The sequence below is a fragment of the Eschrichtius robustus genome, chromosome 12 (genome assembly GCF_028021215.1).
Source record: "Eschrichtius robustus isolate mEscRob2 chromosome 12, mEscRob2.pri, whole genome shotgun sequence".
Classification (NCBI taxonomy): Eukaryota; Metazoa; Chordata; class Mammalia; order Artiodactyla; family Eschrichtiidae; genus Eschrichtius; species Eschrichtius robustus.
Genome location: NC_090835.1, coordinates 73,624,759 through 73,643,489, shown reverse-complemented (window position 1 = coordinate 73,643,489; position 18,731 = coordinate 73,624,759).

The following is an 18,731-nucleotide window of genomic DNA, read 5'->3' as shown; positions in this document are numbered from 1 at the left end:
AAAACAACTAAGCCTGCGCCAAAATGTGAGTCACTGTAAACTCAGTCATTATAAAGCTCAGTCCTTTTAGAGTCTCATAATTCGACTCCATCTTTCCTGAGGAATGAGTTTAAGGGAAAATTCTAATAACCAGGCACACATTCTTCCTAACCCACAGTCCTGGCAGCATATTACAGGACCCATGGCTAACCTCTAGCAAATAGTCATTAGTGTGATGTGGTCAAATGATTAATGTATGAGTGTTCTCTGCCGCCTCCTCTTCCTCTCTTATCTCTACCATCCCTCAAGCTCCTAGTCCTCGTTCAGATCCAAGTAATCAGGAAAACATGAGAATCAGGGAAGTTGTGTTTATAATAGTGACTTTACTGCCAGCAGAGAAATTATTGCAGAAGTTTAAAAGGAAAAAAAAAATTACTGGGATCAGTGGGAGTGAGTCTGTTTGGAGGCTAAACAGAGTTTAGCGGGGAGCTGTTTCCTGTGGGGTTGGTGAAGGGCGTCACTGCGGAGAAGGTTTAAGTTGTCTCACTACACAAAAGACTTCAGTTTACTGAGATTTTACTCAGTTTTAAGAGAGCAAAGTACGTCTCATGACTGTTTAGACTCTGTTCCTTTGAAGAGACCCCAGGCTCCTCCAGGACCTGGGTTGGCTTTGGGGCTGTGCTATAATCACCTGAGGCTGCGGTGTGCTTGCCCTGGATTCCTTCAGTCCTCTACAACTCTGAGGCAGGTTTTCAGATGAGAATTCTGAGGTTCAGCAGACCCTCCTTTTTAATCTAGGGGAGCATCAGTAGTGACATAGTGTGAGGAGCCCAGGGACTTCCAAAGAGATCTCCTCACCCTTATCTCTCAACTCTGCACACCGAGGTAAGAGGTAGTGGCCATTTAAGTCATATTGCAAAAGGCCATGTTACAAATGTATCCCAGGGCAACAGTTGAAGAGCCTAAGTTCATAATTACAAAATGCCTTTCACAGGAAAAAGTTCTTAAGTATAGTGGACACTCAGTGCCCCATCAAGACTCAGATTCCTTTTGTTAATTGTGACAAATATACATAACATAAACCTTATCATCTTAACAATTTTTAAGTGTTCACTTCAATATTAAGTGGAGTTGACCCTTGAATAGCACAGTGCGTGGGTCCACTTATACACGCATTTTTCTCAATAGTGAGTGCTACACAATCCAAGGTTGGTTGAATCCACAGTTGTGGAACCAGGGATACAGAGAGCCAACTATAAGTTGAAAGGGTTGGCACCTCTAATCCTCATGTTGTTCAAGGGTCAACTGTATATTCACACCGCTGTGCAACCAATCTCCAGAATTCTTTTCATTTTGGAAAACTGAAACTTGAATACCCATTAAACAACAACTGTCCATTCCCTTTCTCCCCTTCTCCCTGGCAACCATCATTCTTTCTGTCTCTGAATTTGACTATTCTAGGTACCTCTTAAGTAGAATCACAGTATTTATCCTTTCATGGCTGGCTTATCTCGTTTAATATAAATGTCCTCAAGGTTCAACCATGTTGAAGCTTGTGAATTTGCCATGTGTCAGATTTCCTTTAAGGCAGAACAATATTCCATTGTATACATATACCACATTTTGGTTATCCATTCATCTGTTGATGGACACTTGGGTTGCTTGTACCTTTTGGCTATTGTGAATAATGCTGCTATGAATATGGGTATGCAAATCTTTTCAAGATCCTGCTTTCAACTTTTTTGGGTATGTGCTGAAAAGTGAATTGCTGAATCACATGGTAATTCTATCCTTAGTTTTTTGAGGAACCACCATACTGTTTTCCGTAGTGACTACACCATTTGCATCCCCCCCCCGCCCAGCCATGCACAATCTCTCAAATTTCTCCACATCCTCACTATCACTTGTTGTTTTGTTTTTTTTTTTTTTTGTAGTAACCATCCTAATGAGATTGTATTCATGATAGTTTTAATTTGCATTTCCCTAATGATGAATGATGTTAAGCATTTTATGGGCTTGTTAGCCATTTGTATATCTTTGGGGAAATATCTTTTCAAGTCCTTTGCCCATTTCTTAATTGGATTATTTGTTTTGGGGGGTTGGAGTTCTTCATTTATTCTGGGTATTAAAGTATCAGAAACGATCTGCAAATATTTTCTCTCAGCCCATGGGTCACCTCTTCACTCTTTATTGTGTCCTTTGAATTCTAAATTTTGATGTAATTCATTTTTGCTTTCATTATAGCCAAGAAATCATTAATAAATTCCACGTTACGAAAATTTTCCCTTATGTTTTCTTCTAAGAGTTTTGCAGTTTAAGCTCTTAGGATGTTTAGATCTTTGATCCATTTTGAGTTACTTGTTTATGGTGTAGTGTAAGGTAAGTTTCTAACTTCATTCATTTGCATGTGGATGTCCAGTTTTCCCATCACCATGTGTTGAGACTGTTCTTTCTCCATTAAATGGTTCTGACACCCTTATCAAAAATTTCTTGACAATATACATGAAGGTTTATTTCTGGGCTCTCTATTTCCTTGGTCTATAAGTCTATCTTTATGCCAGTATCTCACTGTTTTGATTACCGTGGATTTGTAATAAGCTTTGAAATCAGGAAACGTGAGACCTCCAACTTTGTTTTTCAAGATCGTTTTGGCTATTCAGGGTCCCTCAAGATTCCATATGAATTTTATGATGGATTTTTTTTCTACCTCTACAAAAAATAGCATTGAGATTTTCATAGGGATTGCATGAAATCTGTACATCAATTTGGGTAATATTAATATTACAGTATTAAAGTCCGATCCATGAACATGGGATGTCTTTCTGCATATTGGTGTCCTTAATTTCTTTTAGCAGCATCTTCTCAGTATATTGATTTATTCCTACATATTTTATTTTTGATGGTATTGTAAATGGAATTAACTTCCTTTTTCAGATCATTGTTTAGTGTATAGAAATACAACTGATTTGGGGGGGTTGTATCCTGAAACTTTACTAAAATCATTTGTTCTAATATGTTTGTGTGGAATCTTTAGGGTTTTCTACATATAAGATAATGTTTGCTAGCGTAAATTTACCACTTCCAATCTGGATACCTTTTATTTATTTTTCTTCCCTAATTGCTCTAGGATTTCCAGCACACTGTTAAGTGGAAGTGGCAAAAGAAGGCATCCTTGTGGTAGTCCTGGTCTTAAAGGAAAAGCATTTAGTCTTTCACAATTATGATGCTAGTTGTAAACTTTCATATGTGGCCTTTATTATTTTGAGTTTCCTTTTATTTCTGGTTTCTTGAGTGTTTTATTCATGAAAGGGTATTGAATTTTGTCAAGTTCTGCATCAATTGAAAAGTTCATGTGATTCCCCGTGCCCCTGTTCATTCTGCTAATGTACCATATTTTCATATACTGAGCCATCTTTGAACTCCATGAATAAATTCCACTTGGTCATGGTGTGTAATCCTTTAATGTGCTGTTGAATTGTTTGCTAGTATTTTGTTAAGAATCTTTATATCAACATTCATCATTAATATTGGTCTGTGGTTTTGTTTTCTTGTAGTGTCTTTATATGCTTTTGGTGTCAGGGTAATGCTGGCCTCATAGAAGGAGTTTGAACATATTTCCTCCTCTTCAATTTTTTGGGAGAGTTTGAGGAGTATTGCTGTTAATACTTTAAGTGTCCATTAGAACTCACAAGTGAAGCCATCTGATCCTGGGCTTTGCTTTGGGAGTTTTTTGATTACTAATTCAATCTGCTTACAAGTTGTAGGTCTGTTCAGATTTTCTATTCATAGTTTGGTTTTGGTGGTTATTTCTAGGAATTTATCTGTTTCATTTATGTATCAAAAATGGAATAACCTAATTGTTCATAATATTACAACCAATTTTACAGAATAAAAATTAGAATGTTTCCTCTTTCATTTATGATTTTAAGTCTTCTCCTTTGCTTAGTCAATCTAGTTAAACGTTCATTGATCTTGATTGTTTTAAAGAACCAACTCTTAGTTTTGCTTGTTCTATTTTCTATTTCATTTATCTCTAATATTTCCTTCCTTGTGCTAACTTTAGGTTTAGTTTTTACTACTTTTTATAGTTTCTTAAGGTGAAAAAGTTAGGTTGTTTTAAAATCTTTTAAGTGTTTATAGCTATAAATTATCCTCATAGTATTCCTTTCACTGCACCTCATAAGTTTTGGAATTTTATATTTTCATTTGCCTCAAGATATTTTCTAACTTCCCTTGTGATTTCTTCTTTGATCCATTAAGATCATGTTGTCTAATTTCCATGCGTCTGTGGATTTTCAAGTCTTCCTTTTGCTGTTTTCTAGTTTCATTCCATTGGATAAGGAAAGATACTTTGATTTCAGTCCTTTTTATTAATCATTGTTTTGTGGTCTTACAGTCTAACATGGATGTTTCATGTGAACTTGAGAAAAATGTGTGTTCTTTTGTTGGGTGGACTGTTTTGTATATATGTCTGTTAGGAACGATTGGGCTATACTGTTCAAGTTCTATTTCCTTATTGGTTGTCTTTCCATATTACTGAAAGTGAGGTACTGAAGTCTTATATTATTTTAGAGCTGTATTTCTCCCTTCAATTCTGTCAACATTTACTTCACATTTAAGAGTTGATGTTTGATGCATATATTTATAATTTTTAGTGAATTGACCCTTTATCATTATATAATATGTCCTTTGTTTCTTGTAACAGGCTTTCACTTAGTTATTTTGTCTAATATTGCTATAGCCATCTCTGCTCTTTTGTTGCTATGTTCATGGAATATCTTTTTTCATCCTTTCACTTTGAACCCACTCACCTTAAATAGTCTGCAAGTTATTTCTCCAGCAAAAAAATGGGTTTACTTGGGATCAGCAAAGAATTGCAGTTTGGGATCTGTGACCATGGCATGCTATGTGCAAGTCCAGCACAAGGAGAGAACTCTTTTATAGAGGGGGAAAAGGAAGTTTCGAAAGGCTATAGTAAACAGAGTCCATTGGAAGAACTGAGAGTTTAAAGTAGAGTGGCTTTTCATTGATGAAATTGTGATGGTCTCTCATTGGCTGAGATCTTGCCAGGCAAGAAGTCTTTAGTTTTCCTGTCAGGTTCAGTTGTCATGGAGCACAAGAGTTCCCCTTTTGGCCTCAAAACTCTATTTTAATTGAGTTTTTTGTTTGTTAATTTTTACATTACACGTGTCCTTAGATCTAAAGTGAGTCTGAGGTGCCATATGTCAGGAGCTTGGAAGTTACCACTCTGTCTTAACAAGTGAAAAACTGAGCAGAATGAAAAATCAACAGTCCTTCTAGAATCCATAAGAGAGGGTAAGACACAGGGCACACTGCTACCCCCAAGATTGGAGAGACAGGAGAAAACAGGTAGTCATGGTTTACCAGGGCCAAGACTCTGAAGCAAAAACTGTGGGAAACCAGTGCTGGGTAGGAAAGCCTGAACTATGACTGACAAATTGCTAGAGGCTTAATGTGGATAACTCCACTAAAAACTTCAGGGTACACAGTATTGGGATTTACCTCTATGTGTTCAACCAGGTTCCACAGTAAATATTGAATTCTCACAGAGGGAAGGAAGAGAACCACCATTTTGAAATATACCAGATCCTTCTATTCTTAACAAGACCTGCCCTCAGGGAAAACTAGTGTTTTTGTTGTTTTTTTTTAAATTTTTATTGGAGTATAGTTGGTCTACAATGTTGTTAGTTTCAGGTGTACAGCAAAGTGATTCAGTTATACGTATACATATATTCATTCTTTTTTAGATTATTTTCTCATAGGTTATCACAGAATACTGAATAGAGTTCCCTGTGCTATACAGTAGGTCCTTGTTGATTATCTATCTTATATATAGTAATGAGTGTGTGCTTATCCCAAGCTTCTGAGTTATCCCTCCCCCACCCACTGCCTTTCTCCTTTGGTAACCATAAGTTTGTTTTCTGTACCTGTAAGTCTGTTTCTGTTTTGTAAGGAAATTCATTTGTTTTTTTATTTAATTAGATTCTACATATGAGTGACATTATATTTCTCTTTCTCTGTCTTACTTCACTTAGTATGATAATCTCTAGGCCCATCCATGTTGCTGCAAATGGCATTATTTCATTCTTTTTTATGGCTGAGTCATATTCCATTGTCTATACGAACCACATCTTCTTTATCCATTCCTCTGTCGATGGACATTTAGGTTGCTTCCATGTTTTGGTTATTGTAAATAGTGCTGCAGTGAACACTGGGGTTCATGTATTCTTTCGGACTGGTTTTCTCTGGCTACATGCCCAGAAGTGTGACTGCTGGTTCATATGGTAGTTCTATTTTTAGTTTTTTAAGGAACCTCTCTACTGTTCTCCATAGTGGTTGTACCAGTTTACATTCCCGCCAACAGTGCTAGAGGGTTCCCTTTTCTCCACTTCCTCTCCAGCATTTACTGTTTGTAGATATTTTGATGATAGGAAACTAGTTAACTAGAGCCCAGCCTGCTGGTGTATTATCAGAGCCTAACTGACCTGAGGAAGGGAAATACCCAACTCCAGCCCACTCTAGCCAACCTTGTCCACCTCCAGGTGGAGAAAATCTCTGAAACATTTGGGAAATTCAGTCAAGAGGTTTGCTAAAAGATGGAGACCTGATCATAGGATTACAGAATGTCACCACTCTCTGCACCCATATCTCACCACCACATTACTAAAGACCTATGTACAGCAGTGCCTTTTACCTAGTACAGTATCATATCTGGTTATCAAGAAAAAAGTGATTTCACAATACATATAAATATTGAACCATTATTTTGTACATGTGAAACTAACTATGTTATGTCAATTATAACTCAATTAAAAGAAGGCATACCAAAGGCAAAAGAACATAATTTGAAGAGACAAAGTATTAGAACCAGACATGGCAGCAATGTTGGAAATATCAGACTGGAAATTTAAAACAACTATGATTAATATGCTAAGTGTTCCATTAGGATAAAGTAGACAGCATGTAAGAACAAATGGCAATGTAATTAGAGATAGAAATCCTAAGAAAACAAAAATGCTAGACATAAAAATCAAAACACTAATAGAAATGAAGAATGTCTTTGGGTTTAATAAACTAGATAGACATGGCAAAGGAAAGAATCTGCCCTAGAGAATATCACAGTAGAATTCTCAAGCCAAAAAAGTAAAAACATAGACTAAAAAAAAAAAAATTCAACAACTGTGGGACAAATACAAAAACTGTAGTGTATGTATAATGAGAATATTAGAAGAAAAAGGAACAGATGAAATATTTGAAGCACTGAGTAGTAGTAGTGACTGAGAACATCCCCCAAGTTAATGTCAGACACCAAAACACAGATCCAGGAAGCTCAGAACAAGCAGGATGAATGCTCCCCCTAAAAACCTACACCTAGACATAGTATTTACAAACTACAGAAAATCAAAGATAAAGAAGAAAATCCTAAAAGCCAAATGAAAAAAAACAGCTAAAAGCCAAATGAAAAAACACCTTACTTATAGAGCAAGAAAGATAAGCGTTACATCTAACTTCTCAGAAACCAGGTAAGCCAGAACACAGTGGAGTGAAACAGTGTTGAGAGAATTATGGGAACCAACCTAGAATTATGCACCCTACAAAACATCCTTCAAAAGTAAAGGAGAAAGACTTTCACTCAAACAAATTAAGGGAATTTGTTGCCAGTAGACCCACCTTGCAAGAAATGTTAAGTTATTTAGATCCCAACACTCATTACCTGACTTAGTGAACAGATAAAGTTTAGAACTTCTAGCATGGGGAGAAGTCATGACTGCCCTTCTTTCATTCCAGAATTTTGTCCAGGAACATATAGGCTTCTGATACCCCTGGATGACCCTCAGTAACATTGATGGATTCCGGAAATAAGTGGATGGGACAGACTAGGAGACCAAATTTAAGAACTGGAGTCCAGGCCAGCTAGATGATGAGTACTGGCTGGGCAGAGGTGAGGACTGTCCACATCCACCCAATGGCAAGTGACATAACCTCTGCCAGAGGCTGTATCACAGCTCTGAGCCTGACCTGGGCAAGGCCAGCTAGGAGGGCTGCTGAGCTGCTCCCTGTAGTTCACTCAGCTGTGGAAATGGCAGGGAGCGTGGAGGCTGACTCCTTTCCACAGACCCCTAACAAGACCTCTGTAGGAGAGGAATCAGCTCTGGCAGATTGGAAGCAGGGCCGTCATTAAAAACTTTTCTCCTTAACTTCAAAAAGATAAGAGTTCCTAAGTTTTTTCAGCTTTATTAAGGTATATCTCACATATAAAATTGTAACTAGAGAAGAAAAACATAGGTCAGAAATTCGAATCTACATAAAAAGGGAAGAGCACCAAAGAAGGAGTAAGTGAAGGTAAAATTGAGTCTTTTGTAGACCACATATAGTTGCATCCTATGTTTTTATTCTGCCAATCTGTCTCTTGATCAAGTAGTTTAATCCATTACATTTAAATTACTGATAGGGAAGGACTCACTCTTGACATTCCTTTGTTTTCTGTATGTCTTATAGCTTTTTGTCCTCCATTTTCTTCTTACTCCCTGCCTTTGTGTTTAGTTGAATTTACTTCTGTAGTGACATGTTCTGATTCCCTTCTCATTTCTTTTCATGTATATTCTATAAATATTTTTTGTGGCTACTAGGGGAATTACATCAAATATCCTAAACTATAACAATTTATTTTAAACTGATAACTTCAATTAAATACAAACTACTCCTTTATAGTTTTACCTCCCACACTTGGTCTTTTTGTTGTTTGTTGCATATTTTATTGAAGTATAGTTGATTTACAATATACTAGTTTCAGGTGTACAACATAGTGATTCAGTATTTTTATAGATTATACTCCCTTTAAAATTGTTACAAAACAATGGCTATATTCCCCCGTGCTGTACAATATATCCTTGTTGATCTATTTTTTATGTAGTTGTTTGTATCTCTTAATCCCTTACTCCGTCTTGTCCCTCCCCCCTTTTCTTTCCTCACTGGTAACCACTAGTTTGTTCTTTATATCTGAATCTATTTCTGTTTTATTATATATATATTCACTTGTTTTATTTTTTTAGATTCCACATGTAAGTGATAATACAGAGAATTTGTCTTTCTCTGACTTACTTCAGTAAGCATAATACTCTAGGTCCATCTGCATTGTTGCAAATGGCAGAATTTCATTATTTATGACTGAGATATTCCATTGTATGTGTGCGTATATATCCACCCAGATATAGATATATATCACATCTTCTGTATTCATTCATCTGTTGATGGGCACTTAGGTTGCTTCCATATCTTGGGTATTATAAATAATGCTGCTATGAACATTGAGTTGAATGTATCTTTTTGAATTAGTATCTTCGTTTTCTTTGGATATATACCCAGGAGTGGAATTGCTGGATCATATGGTGGTTCTATTTTTAGTTTTCTTTGAGGAACCGCCATACTGTTTTCCATAGAGACTGTCAATTTACAGTCCCACCAGCAGTGCACTAGGGTTCCCTTTCCTCCACATCCTTACCAACATTTGTTATTTGTAGACTTTTTGATGATAGCCATTGTGACAGGTGTGAGGTGATATCTCATTATGGTTTTGATCTACATTTCTGATTAGTGATATTGAACATCTTTTTCATGTGCCTGTTGGCCATCTGTATATTTTCTTTGGAAAAATGTCTATTCAGGTCTTCTGCCCATTTATTAATCAAGTCTTTGATATTGTATGAGCCATTTATATATTTGGATAGTAACCCCTTTTTGTTCACATCATTTGCAAATATTTTCTCCCATACAGTAGGTTGTCTTTTTGTCAATGGTTTCCTTTGCTATGCAAAAGCTTTTAAGTTTAAGTCCCATTTGTTTATTTTTGCTTTTATTCTTTTGCCTTAGGAGACAGATCCAAAAAAATATTGCTGTGATTTATGTCAGAGTGTTCTGTGTTCTGTCCTAGTTTTATGGTTTCAGGTCTTACATTTAGATCTTTAATCCATTTTGATTTATAAGGTGTGAGGAAACGTTCTAATGTCATTCTTTTACATGTAGCTCTCCAGTTTTCCCAGCATCACTTATTGAAGGGACTGTCTTTTCTCCATGGTATATTCTTGCCTCTTTTGTCATAGATTAATTGACCATAGGTGCATGGGTATCCCATACTTGATCTTATATCACAATGACATCATCATATATTGTGTACCAAACATAAATTTAATTCTCATGCTTTTCTTTTAAATCTTAAGAGCTATGAAATTTATAATACAGGCTTTTATATTTGTCCATATATTTACCTTTATCAGAGAACTCTATATTTTCATATGGCTTTGAGTTACTGTTTAGATACTTTCTTTTAAACCGGAAGACTGCTTTTACTGTTTCTATAAGGCAAGTCTAGTGATCATGAACTCCCTCAGCTCTTTATCTGAAAAGTATTTATTCCTCATTGTTAAGGACAGATTTGCCAGATACAGTATTCTCTGACAGTTTTTTCTTTCAGCACTTCATGTCATCTTGTTGCTTTCTGGTCTATAAAGCTTCTGCAGAAAAATTTGCTGATAGTCTTATAGGGGCTCTCTTTATGTGATGAGTCATTTCTCTCTTGCTGCTTTCAAGATTCTTTGTCTTTAGGCAGTTTGATAACATCTCAGCGTGCGTCCCTTTATTCTACTCGGAGTTTGAACTTCCTGTTTTTGTACATCCATTTCTTTCCTCAAATTTGGCAAGTTTTAGGTCATTAGTACTACACAGAAGCTCTCTGACCCTTTTCTCTTTTTCTTCTGGGACTTCCATAATGCATATATTGGCCTATTTGATATTGTTCCATAAGACCCTCAAGCTCTGTTCACTTTTCTTTATTGACTCCGAGGAGCAGAAAGAATAACTTCAGATCACTCAAGTTCACTGATTCTTCTGCCTGTTCAGTATGCTGTTGAATCTCTAGTAAATTTTTCACCTCGGTTATTATAATTCAGCTCCAGAACTTGTTTGGTTGTTCTACAATTTCTATCTCTGTTGCTATTCTAATTTTGTTCCTATATCATTTTCATGGTTTAGTTTAGTTGTGTATTACTTAGCTCATTAGCATACTTAAGATGACTGTTTTGAAGTCTTCCTCCAGTCAGAGGACTGTACTTCTTTAGGGTCAAGTTTTAGAGATTTATTGTGTTCCTTTAAATGGGCCATGTTTCCCTGTTTTTCATATGCACTATAATTGCTTCTTGAAAGTTGGGCATTTGGAAACAGGCACTTCTCCCAGTCTTTGCAGAATTTCATGTAGGGAAAAAACCTTTGCTAATCAGCCCAGCATAAAGGCTTAATGTTCTCTCAAACCTAATTTGGTGATGCATCTTCCCTGGTCCTCTGTGTGTTCTTACTCCAATTCTCTATATACCCAGTTGCCTTTAAATGTCTTAATGTCCCTGAGAGTCTCACCCCCTAAAGGGACTCCTAATGTTCTCTTGTATTCCTTTGCCCATAATCTCTTGCCCCCAGGAGCCCATGTGTCTGCAGTCACCCTGCAGCTCTCACACTGTGGTAACTCCCACTGCTTTCAGGGGCCTCTAACGTGACATCCAAACTATGCTGCTCTTTCCATCAGTGTTCCAAGTCGAATGAGACAGAAGCCAATCCTTCAAGCAGCCCTCAGATAAGCCAGAACATTGCAAGCAAGTTCCATTCTTTTCCTTCCCTCCTGAGGGATGGCCCAGGAATTGGCAGCTTCCTCCCAACTGACCCCAAAGGGGGTGGAATAATGGCAAACAGAAATGCCAGAGAGTTTTCTACTGTTTCGAGAGCAGCTTTTTCTTGGTTAGGCTGGTTGTTACAGTTTAACTGGGTTCTAGAGTCTTTGCAAAGCTTCTTTAGCCTATGTACTGTTTCCACAGGGAATGCAAACCTGGTGCTTTCTATTCTACCATCTTGCTTGTGTCACCCCAACTCCTTTTTACCGTTTCTGTTCGTCTCTTCCTGGCTTTGAGCTTTTGCCTCCAATAGGGCTGTACCTACACTTCCTCTTTTTTGGAGAACTGCCTTCAAGCTTGGAACTACCTCATCTGCAGACAGAGAGCCGGAACAGTCTGGGAGTTTGTTTCCCTAGGGCAGTCCTTAGTCAGTGGCTGTCCACACCTGGGGCAAAAGTGATCCACACCCATCAAACTGGGGAGGCACAGCTGCTGGAGTTCCCTATGGGATCAGCCTGCTGTTCCCTTTTGTGGGACCTTGCCTGAGTCATACACCTGCTTTGATTTCTTCTCTTTCCTGCTTCCCAGACTCCCTTCAATGTTCCTTGCAACCCTTCCTTAATGAATCACTTGTACATATCCTCATTTCACGGTCTGTTTCTAGGAAACATAACTGAGATCCAAAGTGTATATTGCATTTCTCACTCTACAAAGAGCAGCTTGTAGCTTATTGAGATTAAGAAACTGGTTTCGGGGGGCAAGACAGCTGGAAGCAGGACCTCGGTCCTTGTCTTCTTTGAAGAAAGAATTCAGCAAAGGGACCAAGATTGTGAAATAGATAAAGCATTTACTAGAAGCAAAGTACCTGTGGAAGAGCACAAGGGCGAACTTGGAGTGAGTTGTGCCCAATGGGGGTGGCTTAGATCGCTTATATGGGGGGTGGGGGGCAGTCTTCCAGGTTGTCTCTGGCCAATCTTCTTGCTTGTGGCCATATTTGGCCTGACTCAGGGTCCTTCCTGACAGGCATGCACATCTCTCAGCCAAGATGGATTCCAGCACGAAGGTTTCTGGGAGGTTGGCTGGTGACTCTTTCTTTCTCCCTTTGACCCCTTCCCTAGACTGAGGACCTTCTCTGCGCATGTGTAGGCTGGGAAATCCCCCTGACCACAAGAATGAGAAAAATGTGGTCACTTTGTCTTTTACCCAATCAGGGCCCAGTGCTCCTGCTAGTATCTTATCTCAAAGTGTCAGCAGGAGTCTGGTTGCAGCTGCTCAGGCTGGGGCCCATGTATCTCCTACCTCAAAACCAACTGTATGCTACTATACATTAAACTCCTCACCTTATAGTCTTAAAAAGCAGGTTTTCCCTAAACGCCTGTCTAATTTGAAGAGGATCTTAGATGTTAAAAGGAATATGGGACAAGAGAACCAGCATGGAGAGAATCCCTGGATTACTGGTCCAATCAGATCCTGGCAGGAAGGAGATGGCATACTTCATGGATTTAACTAAAGAGTGGTTAATAAGGGGACTCTTAAAGAGATAGAAGTACGGTTAAGGAAACTAACAAAGAATTGTGAAGCACCAAGGGAGTATAGACAGGAGAACGGTTACCACCGCGAGCACCTGGAGGGGTATGGAGAGGAGGTTGTTACTGGAACCTAGTCCAAGTTGTAACCGTGGAAGAGAGGCAGCCCAATAAGAGTTGTGGCTTTTGGTAGAGGGACTCGATTGCTGCCAGAGGTGGCCTGTTAGGAAGTATGGGGAATAAGTACTGCAACCTCATTCCTCCCACTCTCTGACCTTCTGTAGGTGCCTTCCATTGGCTGAATGCCCTAAAAGTCAGAGGGAAAGTGTGGAAGATACAGATGTGCCCCCTTTCGAGGACCACCTTGCTTCCCAGGTACATAGAGCCATTCATTCAAGGTCATGTCTGACCTGTAGCGCCCCTAGCCCATGACTGAGCAAGGTAGAGGTATACAGGTCCTTTTCAGTGTCCCCTATGGGGATGACATAGCTGAGTAGACTTCAGAAGTCCCCACCAGGCTGGCTAAAGTTCGTTGGGCCTGCATTACAGTTTGATTTCTCTCTGTTTCATCCAGCTTCCTTACCTCCCTCTCACAGGTGTTGATACCTAGTGAACACCTTGCATCCCAGACTCCATTTCAGTGTTTCTCTCTAGAGAAATCAACCTGTGACAGCAAGATAGATGGGTGCTGCAATCCCCACAGGCCAGCCACCTACGTGCAAAGCAAGACAGAGTAGCACTGAGGGGTCAACACAGAACAACCCATAAATGACCAATAATCAACACTTATCTCCCGTTCCTGTGTTCTTACTGCTCTATCCCTTCCCTTAAAGTGTAGAGTTAAAGTGCACTTGGGGCCCTTTGATCTGAGGGAGCCCAGGCAGTCTGGGGACGTGTGTAGGGATCTGAAGGCGAGCTTACCCACACATCCCATCCCCGTCATATGCTCCCCACCAGGTGCATGAGAATCTGTCTGTGCAGTCGACACTGTCTCCAGGCGCATGCGTGCATGTCAGCCTTGTGTGCAACCCGCCTGTGGGCTGTCAAGGAAAACTCCACAATGATGATAAATGATGCAGCTCTGGGTGAGCTGATTAAGCAGTTCAGTGACAGCATCCTCCCGGGGAGAGGACGAGGCTTCTGAGGACGTCTGAGTGAGTTGGAATGGGGTCCCAGTGAAGGGAGCTGGCTGACGGCCCACAGAGGTGGCAAATGTCCTTTGTCCTTGGAAGCACGGCAACCTGGCTTACTCTTGGCAGTGGGCAGGCTGTGCTCAGACCGGAGGGGTGGTGGGGATCCCCTGTGTACCTCAGGCTAGAGATGGGGAACTGTGAGATTGAAGTAAACTTAAGGCAGAGTCACAATTTTCGCTGCTGCGCCATTGGTTCCAAGCCCCCTATGGCTCGTTTGAGTGATTCTGCATTTCATCTAGATTTTCTTACATGTAAATAGCTTTTAAGACCCTCCTCTGATCCCATCTGTCATGCACAGAGCTTTTTTAAGGACGGACTATGAACATTTCCTCTGTATGTCAAGTTTCTCTGTCACAGGTGCAAGTTGGTTAGGGGTCAGCACCTACAAAAAGAAGAAGAAGCAGGATGGGGCAGAGGAAGAGCTGTGAAGCCAACTTAACAAAGCCTGTAGCAACCCTGCAGGGAGCCCTGCAGCCACTGGAGCCCATCAGTTTTGGGCCAGAATGACCAGGCCTTTATACCCAGACCCCCGTGTCACTGGGCACGAACTCCCCCCGAAAGGCATGGCATCAAGTCCCTCCTTGATGTGGAGATGTACCACCCAGATTCCCCCATCTAAGACTTTCCCCGCTGCATGAGGCTGCTCTTTGCCGATTCTGTTCTGGCTCCAGGCTGTGGAAGCCAAGGATGACAACCCCTGAATCCCCGGGGAGGGTGCAGGTGGGGGTCCCTGCGGCTTGCACAAGAGACAGTGGGGTTTTGTCATGGGTCACTTTAGTTCCTCTAGACATAGGTCTGAGTCAAGGTGCTACTTGCACTGGTCTTGAAAGGATGGGCCAGAATCAAATTCACAGCCTCCTCTGCTGCCTTCTCTTCCTCTCTCCTTCCCGAAACAGCCAGAGTCAGACTGAGAGAGCAGGACAGAGGCCCTTGGGAATCCTCCTTGGACAGAGAGCTAGTGATTACAGAGCAGTAAATGCATTAAGGAACTAGACAATTAGATAAACACCAGTAATGAATTGAGAGTTAGCAGAACTGCAGCACTTCCTGGAGAGGAGAATGCTTCCCTTCTCATGGTTGCTTTTCTCCTTTATGATCACCTAGAACTGGAGCTGGAGGAGCCGGAGAAGTTTATCTGTCCTTCACCCACGAGTGCTTATGACCGGTTCCCAGCCCCTTGTGGATTCCCGCTTTTGTCTGAGTGTCGAGAGCAGAGGCGCTTGCCCTGCTGTCTGACCCAGAGGCCGAGGAATGGCCAAGCTGAGGTCAGGAGCAGGGGTGGTCAGGACGCCTATAGACATGCCCTGCCTTCCTTCAGCTGTGGTGCTGGAATGGAGGCTGGGCTGTGTGGCCGGACTAGACCCCAGGCCCGTTTGCTTCAGTCCCCACCTGGCTCCTATTGCAGGCACCTGACTGCCCTGTTCCTTGTCTCCTTGAGATGAAGACTGGTCAGGTGAGGCTGTCTTGCCTGCTTCTTTCACCTAGCTCAGTCAGGAAGGCAACTAAGGCGTGCGTGGGTGATTAGGAATCCCCAGATGACCCTCCGGACTGAGATAAGACCATCCCCAACAGGTGCTCCCCAGAGTCTCAGGATCCTACTTAGCTGGGGATCCCAAGGCTCTGTGGCCTGGACATTGTGTGGGCTTTGCCCCGAGAGCCACTCTTTCCCAGGACATGTTGTTGGCTGCGCCATACACCACCTCTCAGGGCACGTCCCACTGTCAGGGGCTCCTTGCACGGCTTAAAATATTGCTTATCAGAATGGGGTGGTGACATTCTGCTGACAAATATTAAGGCTGTTCCTGTTTCACTCCCAGAAGCACCTGTCAGCAGAGTTTGGATCAACCCCCAGGTCCCCCTGCACTGTCACAGGGGAGCTGCCTGCCAGGGGATGCCACTGATGCTGAGGTCAGAGCCCAGCAGTGGCTCACCCCCTGAATCTGTCAGTGGGGTCCCAATAGGGAACAGGTGTCTCCCTCAAGTTTGGATCCTTCAGTGAGGACTTATTTCCAGAAGAGCTCATTTCAGAGCTGGGGGTTGGGAGTAGGGGAACCACAGGAGTGGTCAGTAACAAGCCGCACAGCTGTAGCAGCCTTGGGCCCTGAGGTTGGGGTTGGGGAGGAAGGATGAGTCCCAAGGAAAAGTCACAGCTCTTCTTAACGGTGCCCTTTGGTCAAGAGCACAGCCAGGCAGAAGTGACCTCCCTCCCCTACTCTGATATTCTGCCCAGGCTCCTTATGGACTAAACTCCTCCAGACAGCAGTGATGAAACCTGTTGATGCAGCTCAGCCTCCCACGGCAGAGGGGCTAGGGGATAATGAAGGTACCTCGAGGAACACGTCTAGGACCAAGGTTTCCTAATTTTCTCTTCACTTTGCATGTGCCCTCATCAAATTTCACTCCCAAGAACTGGCAGAAAGGCTGGTTCTTTACTGTGTGCATGTATTTGTTATCTATTGCTGTGCAAAAAATTACCCTAAAAGTTAGCTTAACATTATACCAGGTTCTGCAGATCAGGAATCCGAGGCAGCTAAGCTGGGTGATTCTGGCTCAGGGCAGCTCAGGAGGCTGCGGTCACCTGAAAACTTGACTGGAGCTGGGGGATCCGCTCCCAGGGTGGCTGGCACACATTTCTGATGAAGGTGACCAACTCATTCTGGTGTTCCCAGGACTCTTTATATATTGGCTATGACTGCTATGGCTTTCTACACTGGAAGAGTCGACTAGTTCAAACAGGACAGATGGCCCTCAAATCCTAAAATGTTTAGTGCTTTACAGAAAACTTGCCAACCCTTGACATCGGTCTATGGTGAGAATCAACTCCAGAGGAGACACGATGTTCAACCCCCATGTTTGTAGCAGGCAACGTGCCTGGGTGACTCGACACCCCCAAATGCCCCTCAGGAGCGAGCTAAGCCCATTCGCACAGGTACTAGGGCCAGGCTCTGAGTCTCAGGATATCACCTGGCTAGGGATTTCAAGGCTCTGCAGCCTGGTTCTTAAATACATGCTACAGTGCACTTTAAACAGATGTTACTGAACTTGGCATGATGTGTGAGAACCCATTTAGGTCAGATTGTGTTGGTGGCCTGCCCGCATCCCCTGGCTTCCACCACTTCAGTGTATTCAAGTTCGACTTTAGCTGCGCCTATGATTCCTCATCTGAGGGCTTCCACTGGCTGTTGAAATCTGGCAAATGGCAGCCTTGAAGGGGCAGGGAATTAACACCATAGGGAGCAGCCCTCAGCCAGTGACTGATAGGAGGTGATGTATGAACCCCCGGCTGCCTGAGGTGTGTGTGCTCTCCGAGTGCCCCGCAGTGGTGATGAGCTTGGTAACATTATCATTCACTGACTGCCTTCCCTTCTATGTCTCACTTCTGCCCTCTCTTATCTGTGTTTTCCTGGGCTCACCTCCCAAATAACTTCCTCTCATCTTTATCTTGGGGCTTCTTCTGACAGAACCCAACCTGAGACGCTGGGCATCAACTTGAGGTGGCCTGAAAAAGTCTTAGACTTGGCTCGGACAGCTGATTCCAATGTCTGAGTTTGCCACTTAGTTGTGACTTTGGTTTGAAAGTAGAATGGTTTGCCCAGTTTTCATCTATGAAATAGGAATACCACATCCAGAAATCGCAATTGACATACTAATCAGACTAGTCAGAATTCCCCAGGAGTTCTTCTGATATGAATCTCTCAAGCCTGGGCCCCTACATGGAGTCCTTTGCCTTTGTCCCTGCTCTGGACCCAATACTACCACCACTTTGCCTTCTGCTGTCAGCGCTGTGGTCAAGAGTACTGACCTGCAGGTACTAAGTAGGTCTGGCAAGAGAGGACAATGATGAGAAAATAGCCCCTGAGTGTTTGCTCCTTCCAGAGGAGCCTAAGCCCTATGCTTTCCTACTTCTCCTGGGGCAGGTAGCTGGAACCAGCAGGCATATGGTGCTCCGCTTGGATTCAAATACCAATAGGCTCGAGAAAGGTTCTTTGGGTGCCCAAGCCTCGGGGCAACCCCACCTGCCAAATCTACCACCACTATTCCATGTATAATGATGCCAAACCTACTGGTATTCTTCCTTAGGAGAAAGAACAGGGAAGGACACTCAGTGGAATTTTAGAACACAGTAGAGAGATACTTCCTGTGCCACTGGCTTACAGGTATCTGGTATGTCTAGAATCTAATATACCTTGACTGAATTATTGAATTGTAGGGATATTAATTTCAGTGTGTCAGCTGGTCCACGATACATACTAATTTTATTCTGCTGGGTGCTGATCTGGCATTGCTCCATGACTTGAAGTCTATTGGGTAGAACCACATAAGGTCGTCTTGGCACTAAGGTTAACATCCCACCCCTG